Raw genomic sequence first — 11,489 nt, 5'->3', positions numbered from 1 at the left:
GTTAAATTTCAGCAGTTTAACGAACAAGCGAATTAAAAAAAAATACAGCGAAACCTATATTATAACGATCCTGTTTATAATATAGGCTTCGCTGTATTTTTTTGACTTTAATAACTGACGAGGAAGGAAATCCTCCTTCCTCGTCAGTTATAGGAGCTGTATTTATATTGCAAGAGCCTTGAAACTGAAAGGAAAATCGCTATTGCCAAAATTTATGGATTGTGTAACAAAATGACTTACGTAAATTAAATAAATTAGTGTAACAAAAATTACACAATGTACAATAAATAACATAATATAACAATAAGGTTTCCAACTCACTAGCTCGGAAAAACTTTCTTTCTTCACGCTAGCGTGGAAAAGGTTTTTGGAATTCGAACTTGACGATGGACTGTCGTGCACCTAACTTTTTCTTTCATGAAAAAAACTTAATGACACGTTTAACTACGCGATTTGTCGTACACTATTTATGTATAATATAAATTCATTGGTATATTTTATTCTTATTATTGTGAACATTAAATTTGTCTAAAAAATGCCTATTCACTCTAGCCTTGAATAGCACCAAATTGTACTTTTCGGGAAATACAGATCGATAGATAGAGCATTCCATTCCTTTGCCGTACGCATCAGAAAGGAGGAAGCAAAGCGCTTAGTGCAAATAGGTGGAATATCAACGACACAAGAATGGAGTGCTCCGGACCGTCTAGTCGACCGAAGTAGGAAAGGTGAGGGTGGAACTAAATTGAAAAGTTCCAGCGCACACTCCCCGAAATGTCTCCGATAGAAAACCGACAAGCAGGCTACTTTTCTGCGATGGTCGAGATTTTGTAGCTTCGACTCCACAAGAGTTGTTGTTAATAAGTCTCTTTGCTTTTCGCTCCACCGAGTCCAAGGCAGCTCACTGGTAATGGGCAGAGCCGTCCCAAAGGTGGCAGCAGTACTCCGTACACAACCGAATTGTACTTTATACAGATTTAAAAACTTAACAAATAACTAACAACAAAGATAACAATGCATAAAAAATAACTGTTCTTCGGGCGCTATTGATATTAATTTTTCTGATTCGTGAATCGTGACTTTAACTAGAGACTAACAGCATCCACAATGTACCTAGTATGCATTCAATATTTTCACTTTATTTGCAATAGTGATTTAGATTACATTGTATCGAGTTCTTAGGTTTTCGCGATTGTTACACACAGGAAATGAAACTTTTTTTCACGGTTTATTTTTCATGGTCACGGTTTACATGGGATCTGTAACGCGGCCCGAAACGTTGGTTTGTTTGAAAAAACAAATATTCGCGATTTAAATCCGGAAAAATAGTTTCATTTCATTCATAGTACCTATTACTAGATAATTACAACTTTTTTATAAAAAAGGACCTGTAAAGATTGTAGAATTACATCTATATTTGCCAAGTTTTATTGATATTAGTTAACGGAAAACGGGTGTAATTAAATAAACCGGATTCATTCGCTTTCATCAAATATTCTTCAAATTTGAATGGCACTGCTACTGAGGTACCCCTTTTCCAACATTTTTTTTTTAATAATACCAACTGACGAGAACAGCAAGTCGTGCGTCTGGTGGTAAGCGACACGCCTATCCATAACAGTTGCAGTGCCACTCAAAGCTGTAAATCGCAAAGAACTTAGGGGCACTGCCACTGCGCCCATCAGGCTGAGACTGTTGTACCTGTAATTTCACCAGCACCTTTACCCTTTCCAACTGGAACGCAGTAATGCTCACATTACTGCTTTACGGCAGAAATACGTAAGATGGCAGTAAGTACTTCACTGGACTCTCACAAGAATAATTGAAATCGGTTCACAAATGTTATCGCGTAACATATAGGTACAAAAAAAAATTGGTACCTCCAGATAATGAGAACCTCCACTTTTTTTATGTCAGTTAAAAATAGAGTATTTTTAGCACTGGTTGTTGCACCTAAAGCCGCGTCCTAACTGGGACTTCATTTACGTAATATGTAAGGGGAATATCTCGTATATGAGAGTATTATACTAGCGAAGTGTAGCGTCTGCAATACTGCCTGTATAATATTCCCGGTTGTAATGACGCAATATTCTCTCTTTTTCTTTATCTCTGATACCCAAGGTACGTTCTACTACATTACGTAATTTTAAAAAAATTAGGGAATCATAAAAAAGTAGTAGAGAAAAATAATTCAACAGACTTTAAACCTAGTGCGAAGTAAACCTAGTAGCACGAAAAGCAAATACACACAATTCTGACGCTGCATAATCGTGTGTACACCCACACACATGCACATAATTGCACAATTTCCGAATTACTCGACCTTCGACCTACCAAGTCAATGCGAAAAATATTCAATTAAAACAGTTTGCGCGCGAATGCGCGGTAGGGAATCGATATTCCGTCTGGAATAAATAATATTATAATAGAATCGATTTTCGAAGCGCTAGTAAAATATTTCAACAAGGTGCAATGGAACAGAGCCGACATATAGTAAATTACACAAGGAATGTGAGAACCTCCCCTTTGCCCTGTGTACTAAAAATAAAGTACCTTTTGTTTTGCGAAAATGGAATTTTGCAATTCGAAACGTAGGCGTACGTGGACGTGTTTCAATTGACATCTATATTATGGGTAGACTAGTATTATATAACAGTACTAATAAATAATACATTTATTAATGCCGTAATTTGAAGAGAAAAGAGGAATTTTTGACAAAATATATAATAATAATAATAATAATTCTTTATTGGACATTAAAAATTACAATATCTATAGAATACAGAACAGAAGGCACAAAGCACAAACGGCACAAGTTAACATCGGACTGTAACACATTTTTTGGTAGATCTCTTAAATACCAAAACAAAAACAAAATTTATCTTCTCTCCTTGGTAATTTCACCATTCTTGTACAACATGTCACTTTGACATTATAGTTTAAAAATATTTAGTAAATTAGTTGAAACTTAAGTGTTGGTGTAATCTATTCTTTAAACCATTCACATATGTAGTACCTGTTGGTGAACGATTTTTCTATAAAATCAATAGCGTGAATGGGTACCCTGTAGTTTGACATATTTTTGAAAACACCAACCCTGGCTAATTTTTCTTATATGGTATTACAGAAAACTAGTGCTGCGTATCATTTAACTCGATGTTACTTTTGTAGTCGAGCCTCAAGTAAATTATAGCTTTTCTTTAATATTTCCACGTCGAACGACGTCAAACGGTTTGCCAAGTACTTTCTGTAAAGTAATCTACGTAAACCTGGAATCGCCATGTATTCTAGCGGGTTTAGGTGATAAGACTTGGGAGCTGTATCTGGATGATTCGATAGATTGTCTGTGGCGTTGTTCGCGGGTAACATCTCTTAGGAGGAATTCGGCGGAAGCTCATCTTTTCTGTTCGACACGTCGGTGCGCAAGGTGTTCCAGATTTCCTAGATCGTCTACGGTGATTTATCCCATTGGGGGCATGGTCCCCCAATGCCTTTTTATATAAAATAAACTAGGAATAGCCAGATGCCGTAATTATGGGTCTCCGAACCCTGTACCAAATGTAAAACCCGTGCCACCGGACCGCATGGTGAGTTGACCTCTGGATTCTTTCCTTCATTAGATGCTTCGTCATTTATATCAATGTACTGTAACAATCTGTTTTGTTGCAGGGTTTTAGTTTTTCTTTTCTTTCTATTTTGTACCTTTGGTACATGTAATTTCGAATCTCGTCATCAACTGAATGGCTGAGACTATGCTGCTGTAACTTTTGTTCGGCTGTGCCCGACCACGTGTCATGAGCTCCACGGGTGGTCGGCACCTACATATAACTTAGTCACTCCTGTACCAACTACGTTGTCTTCGCAACGGATTCTGGTATGTAATTTAAATGTACAGCCGGTAAACTCCAGGTCAGTGACGTATAAGTGAAGTGTCCATGTGGCACTCATGTACTTTCATAAACTCTTAGTGCAGTGTATTAGCTCTAAGTATACTTAAAGGTGACCTTTTGTATGTAACTAATAAGGGCAGTAAACATATTCATACTCTCCCTTTGTAAACTCGGGAAGTAAAAATACTAGTTCTTCATGCTGTACCTATAAATTTAATTATAACATGTAACTAATGTAAATTTAAAATAAAGCATTCTGGTTATTTCTACTTGAAACTTGTTTTCGTTGTGTGTAAGGCGCCCTTCCTTCTCCTCGCTTATAAATTTTACACGCATCATCGGGTCAACCAGAACTCACACCCACCAACCAGTCTCATGCTCACTCAAACCGACTGGAGCTGACCATTACAGGACCCCGCAGTAAGCTGAGGGCTTGTATCGCGGGACCCAAAATAGTAGACAACCTATTTTCATTATTATATGAGCCAATTAGTGCAAACACACATTAGTTACAGAATGAAATTAAATTTGAAACGTTATTAAGTTATAAAACATTATTAATTTGTAAAACATAATTGAATTATTTAAAAAGAATTAGATTATTAGAAACAAATGATTTTTGAAGACTAGACTTATAGCAGTAGAGCTTCTTATGAAAGAGTTCCAGAGAGTATCCAGGGAAATATTATCACCTTACCTATTTTTGGCGCGAAATTACAGGCACATGGGACTTCTCATCTATATCTCAGGGTGACGGGCGCGGTGGCAGTGCTTCTTAGATTTTTGCGATTTGAAGCCCTGTTTGGCTCTGCCGCTGCTGTGGACAGACGTGTCAGTTGCCACCAGGTAGCAAAAAAGACTCCGTAAATGGTACCATTGCAACTAGAAAATAAAACAGCAGTGGAACGAAAAGGTAATAGCTGTAATCCACTTACAGGCTATTTCCGAAAGTATATATAATTTTCTTTACTTACGTACAAGAAAATAGCAAATTTCATATTCTACGAAAGATTTCTGTAAGTCGTAATTTCAAATCGGATGAAGTGCGATACAGACTCAGCGATTTCAAATATTACACAATAATTTTTATAACGGATACATTTGAATATATTCGTATCTAGATTCGAGCCCTTAATAGCTATATCCCAAAACTATAACTACATGTGAAAGGGAAATCTATTTTGGTTTATGGGCAAACCCTGAGAACATAGCAATAGTTTTTTGGTACCCTCATCATTTTTTATGAACGGTGTTTTATGCTTTGCTAGTCTTTGTTACATACTGAAATTTGAAAAAAATATACAAACAGAAACCCAGTTGTCCTATGACAAAATAGTCGAGTACTTTCACAAAAAAAATTAACATTATGGTAGTAAAATATACTCAATTTACAGGGTGTAATCGTTAAGTGGGCCCAGGCGATTATGCCGTAAATATAAGATATATTAAAAACTTTTAAACTGATGTCGAAGGTACGATATCTAATGAGTAAATCCACAATGATAACTGTTTAAAAATAAAACTAGAAATACTCACAATTTTAACGTTAAACACTACCAAATATTTAATACGATATTCGTAGAGAGTCTTTAGTTTCGAAGCACTCTGGTTTGAATACAATATATTGTAATTACTTAAAAATAAATACCACTTTGTTTTTATGAAATGAAAAGATATTTCAATTATTTTATTTATGGCAGTTTTGTTATGTGTGAACTAATTGTTACCTCTTAAAGTATGTCGACTTTGTTTGATATCTTTCATATTCGCCTAGGCATAATTAACGATTACAAGCTGTATAAATAGTACTTTTGCCCCAAACCCTCGCGGCTTTCCAAATTTTAAGCCCTTGCTCTATTTAAATGAATTATGTATCTCCTTCATCCTTAGTTTCATTTTTTTAACAAATAAACTCATCATTTAGGATAGAATTTGTATATGCCTGATATTGCAAATTATCTAAATGATGGGTTTATTTTGAATACCTTGCGAGTAATGGATTGTCTCTTTGATTCCAAGATCGTAATTCACTAACTTGGTTAAAATTGATTGAGAGAACAGATATGTTTTATTATATCTTTATATAAAAAATAGTCCCCAATATTGTAATAATAATGTAGATTTTCCTTGCTATTGTCTGTTCTTACGCGACTACATTAGATAGGTATAACCAAGTTGCATGTCTCCATTGTTCCAGCTAGGTTTCATTTTTGTGATTGTTAGTAAAGCAAAACAATTGTACGTGCCGTTGTTGAACTATCGATATTGTCGTTTATATCTAGTGTAGCATTTGATGGTGATAATATTTCATGACTGATGCGAAATTTTTGGATTATCATTTTTAAAACAACATATAAACTGTCTATAAAGTTCAAAGTGTACTAATGTATGTCGATGGCTTTGACAACGTCGGTTGTTTTTTTGTTCTGTTTAAGATATCGCAGTACTAGTTTCTAGTTAAAATTCCATAGTCATTCTAGTTTCTCTTTTTAATTTAGTAGCGGTAGAGCTTCCTTGTGAAAGAGTTCGTCCAGAAATGTTATGTCACTTTACCTACTTCTGCTGTTAAGCAGTAATGCGAGCAGGGCACTGGTGAAATAACAATACAATACAAAAATTCTTTACAACAAATACAATAACAATTAAATTGAAAAAAATAACGAGCACGGCGAAAAATCTTCTACCTACCTTGTTCCCCAACTTATAAACGTTACCACGGAAATTACGTAATGCCTTAACAACGACTAATACATAAAATAAACTTAAAGATTTATTTGTAAACGACTAACAAAATTGTGATAAATTGGATTGTTTATAAATGTATTTACCCCATCCCATTTCAGTTTCATCGTTTTGCTTAATGATAGATTAGTTATACGCATTACTTAAATGTTATGTATGCTTCTTCTGAGTTCGCATTATGGTGAGCCTAAGTGATTTAAAATGCAACTAGAAACATGTATTAATTTTTATATAGTAAATGAATTTAAAAAATTCAGGCACATGTGACTTATCAACTTATGTCTCAAGGTGACGGGCACAGTGGCAGTGCCCCTCAGATCTTTGCAATTTAAATCTCTGAGTGGACAGGCGCTGTCACTTGCCACCAGAGGCACGACTTGTTCGTCCCGCCACTTGGTATCATAAAAATAAGAAAAAAAACTTCGCGATTTTAAGAAGAACTCACATTAAGTATTTACTTTGTACCTAAATAGTTAAAGCATAGTTTTAATTGCAGCGACGAAAAAAAATTAGATGATATATTCGAATGAAATAGGGTAACAATACAATTTCTTAATTTTGTATAGCTCGAATGGCTCTAAAGCTTGAACTCTAACATGTTAAATTATTTTTATTATGTTTATTACACTGAATGACTTGCCAGACTCTATAGGAGCAACTACGGATATAAACGTGACTCAGGGGTTGCTTTTCAATACATTTCTTGTATTATACATAATAATATGACTGGTAATTTGGGTTAAGATACATTTTTTGCTTTTTTTCCATAACTGTAGTTACTCAGCGTGATGATAAAATATTGTTAAAAACGTCTGGATCATTATGACTAGCAGTTTTTTTTTTATTTAAGCACTTTTATTAGTTTGATGATTAAATACTTAAAACTATTAATACAAACATCGAACACAGAGAAAAATTCATTCGATCCGGCTGGATTCGCACCAGCGTCTTCGGCATACCAGGCCGAAAAATTTGGAAATAAAACAAGGTGCCAGGTCGGGACGTCAACGTTGTTCACTTTTAAAAATTAATTTGTCTGTCTGACCGTGTGAGAACTGGCATTATCGTGGTGCAAGATGATACGGCGTTTCCGGTTATTTTACGGAGTTTGTCAATAACTTCCGGCAAACAAATGCTCGTATATCGATCACTATTCACGGTACAACGATTCTCCAAAGCAACAGTAGCCACGTGTCCATTTTTTTTAAAAAAAGGATCAATAAACCCTTAGAGGCACTTTGCACGCGCACCACATCTCAAAAGACCCATACGCTCGATTGCTAATTTGTTTTGGGATCGTAACTATAAAATTCATGTTTCGTCACCTGTTACTATATCCCAAATTTTGACGCCCCTTCGTTGAATCTGGTAAGCATGGCATTGAACCAAGTGACGCGATCTGTTTTTTGAGCCTCAGTCAAATTGTGTGGGATCCGCCGAGAGCACAGCTTTTTCACATCCAAATGTTTGTGTAGTATTGATTGTATTTGACTCATGCGTATGCCTAAAGATGCCCGAATCTCATGATATGTCAAATGCCTGTCTGTTTTGATCATACAGCGCATAGCATCGGTGTTTTTGTTGTTCACAGCAGTGGACGGCCGACCTTCACGAAATTCGTCACTGAGATTCACACGGCCGCGTTTGAATTCTGCAAACCAGCTATAAATAGTCGTCTTACATGGTGCTTCATCGCCACAAGCAGTTTGAAGCCGAGCGAAGCTGCGCTGAGCTGTTACATTACACTTAAAGTCGTAAAAAATCGTGCAAATAATATAGAAAATTGTTACAAGTTAAATCCAAGGTGATGTAGACAACCAATTTCTAAAATAACCCCACAATGTAAAAACAAGTGACAATCAGATGAAACAAACTGTATTCTACAGCCATAGAGTTTTATGTCTAAATGTTGTAATTACTTTTTAAATATTGTTTATGCGCCTTATGTACTACCATGACATTCAATTTTTACATTTTTAAATACAATACTAAAAGTTTTATTATATATATTTACATATTTAAACCGAACTAATTTTTTCGAGTTACTTAAATTTTTATTACTCGGATTCAGTGCCAGTGAAGTACAATGTACAGACAAATTTTACTAAACTCCTTTAACTTAGTAACGTCGTTAATCGGTGCATTTAGACTCGTTCAAAGATTTCCGAACAATTGACAATTTGTGCTAACCACAGAGATAAAGCTGTTTCGCAAAAAGCTTACAAGCTGTACTTTCAATTGTTTTTTCGACAAATTTTAATTTAAAAAAGAATCAAAAAGCACGTAGTCACCTGCAGTCGAAACCGAATGCACGCGACACAGTTGTCGCCCAGCGTCTAGCCCAGGAGCATAGTGCGAATTGATGTCGAAATGAAAGCTCAGATTTTACTTCCATTTTCATTGTTACGGCGTTTACGACTGCCTAGTGTTAGACCAAACTGCATCCAGTCATCACTCAGTATAAAACCACATCACCGAAATGTTCTTGATGACATGGAAGCACGGTGTGGTTACTATTACTCGTGATTACGACGTAATCAAAAACAAATACAATGTATGTATTTATGTATTACTGTTATAATGAAATATGGGTGATGATTTTGGTATACTGCATAAAAGATTAAAATGAAAATAAACTATTCAAGAATGTCAACTGCTGCTTTTGATTCTCGGGCTATCTTTTGTCAATTGCACAACAAACTGTACATGGCTAACGTTGTCAAGCATTTATCGTATAGCAGCAAAAGAGCTCCTTGTCAAAGAGTTCACCCAGGGAAGTACTGTCACCTTACGTATTCCTGCCTCCAAGCAGTAATGTGAGTATTACTGCGTTTCAATTTTGAAGGATAAGGGTGCTGGTGAAATTTCAGGCACATAGAACTTGTCAACTTATGTTTTGGATGGCGGGCACAGTGGCAGTACCCTTCAGATCTTTGTGATTTAAAGCTCTGAGTGGCATTGCAACTTTTTGCGAAAATTTCACGACTTGTTCATACCGTCACTCGGTATCATAAAAAAAAGTTGTACCCACAACTGCACGTAGTTGAACATTTTAACTGCATACTTGCAGTCCGTCTGTTAGCAGACTTATTCTTTGTTTTGTCGTTATAATAATTTAAAAACTTTTTTCGAACACTTTCAATGGCATTCAATAATTTTGACTCAACATTTCAGTAACGTTTTATTTGCCTGACAACCCTCTAACTGAAAGCAGTTTCACGCAAGCACCACACGGCTTTATCAGACAACGCAATTGTGAGAGATTGTGACTCATGTTGTCCTAACCACAACCTATTGCCAAGTCGACTTATCTGCAAAATTTAAATGTTTAGGTACCCACCTACGGTAGTTTAAGTGTAAAAATAGTTATTTGTAGAATACTAACAACCTCTATATGCATAACAACAACTTTTGTTATATGACTTGCAATAATTCATCACATTTTACTTTTGTACAAAAATAGTAATATATAATATAATATATATTCATTCATTCATTCAGTCATTTCATTCATTCATAATATTTAAATAGATCGCTCTAAATGGTAAGGATTCTGTACAAAATGTAGGAGTGCGAGTTAGAGTCGTTGGGGAAGACGCTTACTCGCTGGAACTTACTACCAAATATAGAGATTTAAAAAGTGTCAGATAACAACAGCAACTGAAAAATTTGTTTTTGGTAAATTTATTATGTTTGGTAAAAAGTCATGGAACAAAAGTTGTTATTTATGATGTTAATAATATAGTCCTGAGAGGCTTTTATTATTTTACAAATAACCCTTTATATAAGGAAGGACGAACAATTGTTGTGTTTCAACATTATTTTAATAATCATTACAATGTCCTCCGTCGCATATCAGGGCTTATCTGTAAAAAATAAACTATAATAAGAACCTTTTTTAAATTTTACGTCATTTTTTAACGTCTAGTCTCGAATTGACAATGGTGTTTCGCCTAAAAGCAAAAAAAAATCTGAAAAGCAAATAGTTCTAAGCTAGACTTTATGTTACGAAACCATGTATATTGGAATTAGGTTTTTTTCTAAATCTTTTGATTATCTCTAATCTCTTTATTTTTATTATTACGGGACAAACAAGTCGTGCACCTGGTAGTAAGCAAAACGCCTATCCATGACAGTTGCAGTGCCTGAGGGGCACTGCCACTGCGCCCGTCACCCTGAGACTTTCAAAATTCAAAATTCAAATTCAAAATAATCTTTATTTCATAGGTAAGCATTATTACACTTGAAATCGTCTCAATAGTTAAACTCTACCGCTCATTCGTAAGGCAGATTCCCCTGAGAAGAATGAGCAAGAAACTCTAGGGGTTGCTCTTTGTAAATAACATTTACAATATTTTTTTTTATTTGAAACATCAGAGATCGAGACTACCTCCATGAGCTAAACGGGTTACTACCACGGATTTTTGTCATCCAAGTACGCAGAAGTTGTATAATAACCTTTAGTATAAAGTTTTTGTTTCACTATAGTTTTAAACCTCGTGAAAGGCAAATTTTGTATATCAACCGGAATCTTGTTATAGAAGCGTATACATTGCCCGTTAAATGATTTTTTGACTTTGTGAAGACGACTATCAAGAAAAGCTAGTTTATTTCTATTCCTCGTATTAATGTTATGTCTGTCACTATTTTTCATAAATAAATTACTATTCCTTTTAACATAAATTACATTTTCATAAATGTACTGTGAGGCTAGTGTAAGAATGTTAATTTCCTTAAACTTATCTCTCAAAGATACTTTGGGGCCGAGATTGTAAATTGCCCTAACTGCACGTTTCTGCAGGACAAAGATTCTATTGATATCGGCGGCATTACCCCAAAGCAAAATGCCGTATGTCA

This window comes from Hyposmocoma kahamanoa, unplaced genomic scaffold, assembly GCF_003589595.1.
Source record: "Hyposmocoma kahamanoa isolate Upper Pololo Valley unplaced genomic scaffold, ASM358959v1 62, whole genome shotgun sequence".
NCBI classification, from domain to species: Eukaryota; Metazoa; Arthropoda; class Insecta; order Lepidoptera; family Cosmopterigidae; genus Hyposmocoma; species Hyposmocoma kahamanoa.
Note: the sequence above shows the minus strand (reverse complement) of the source record.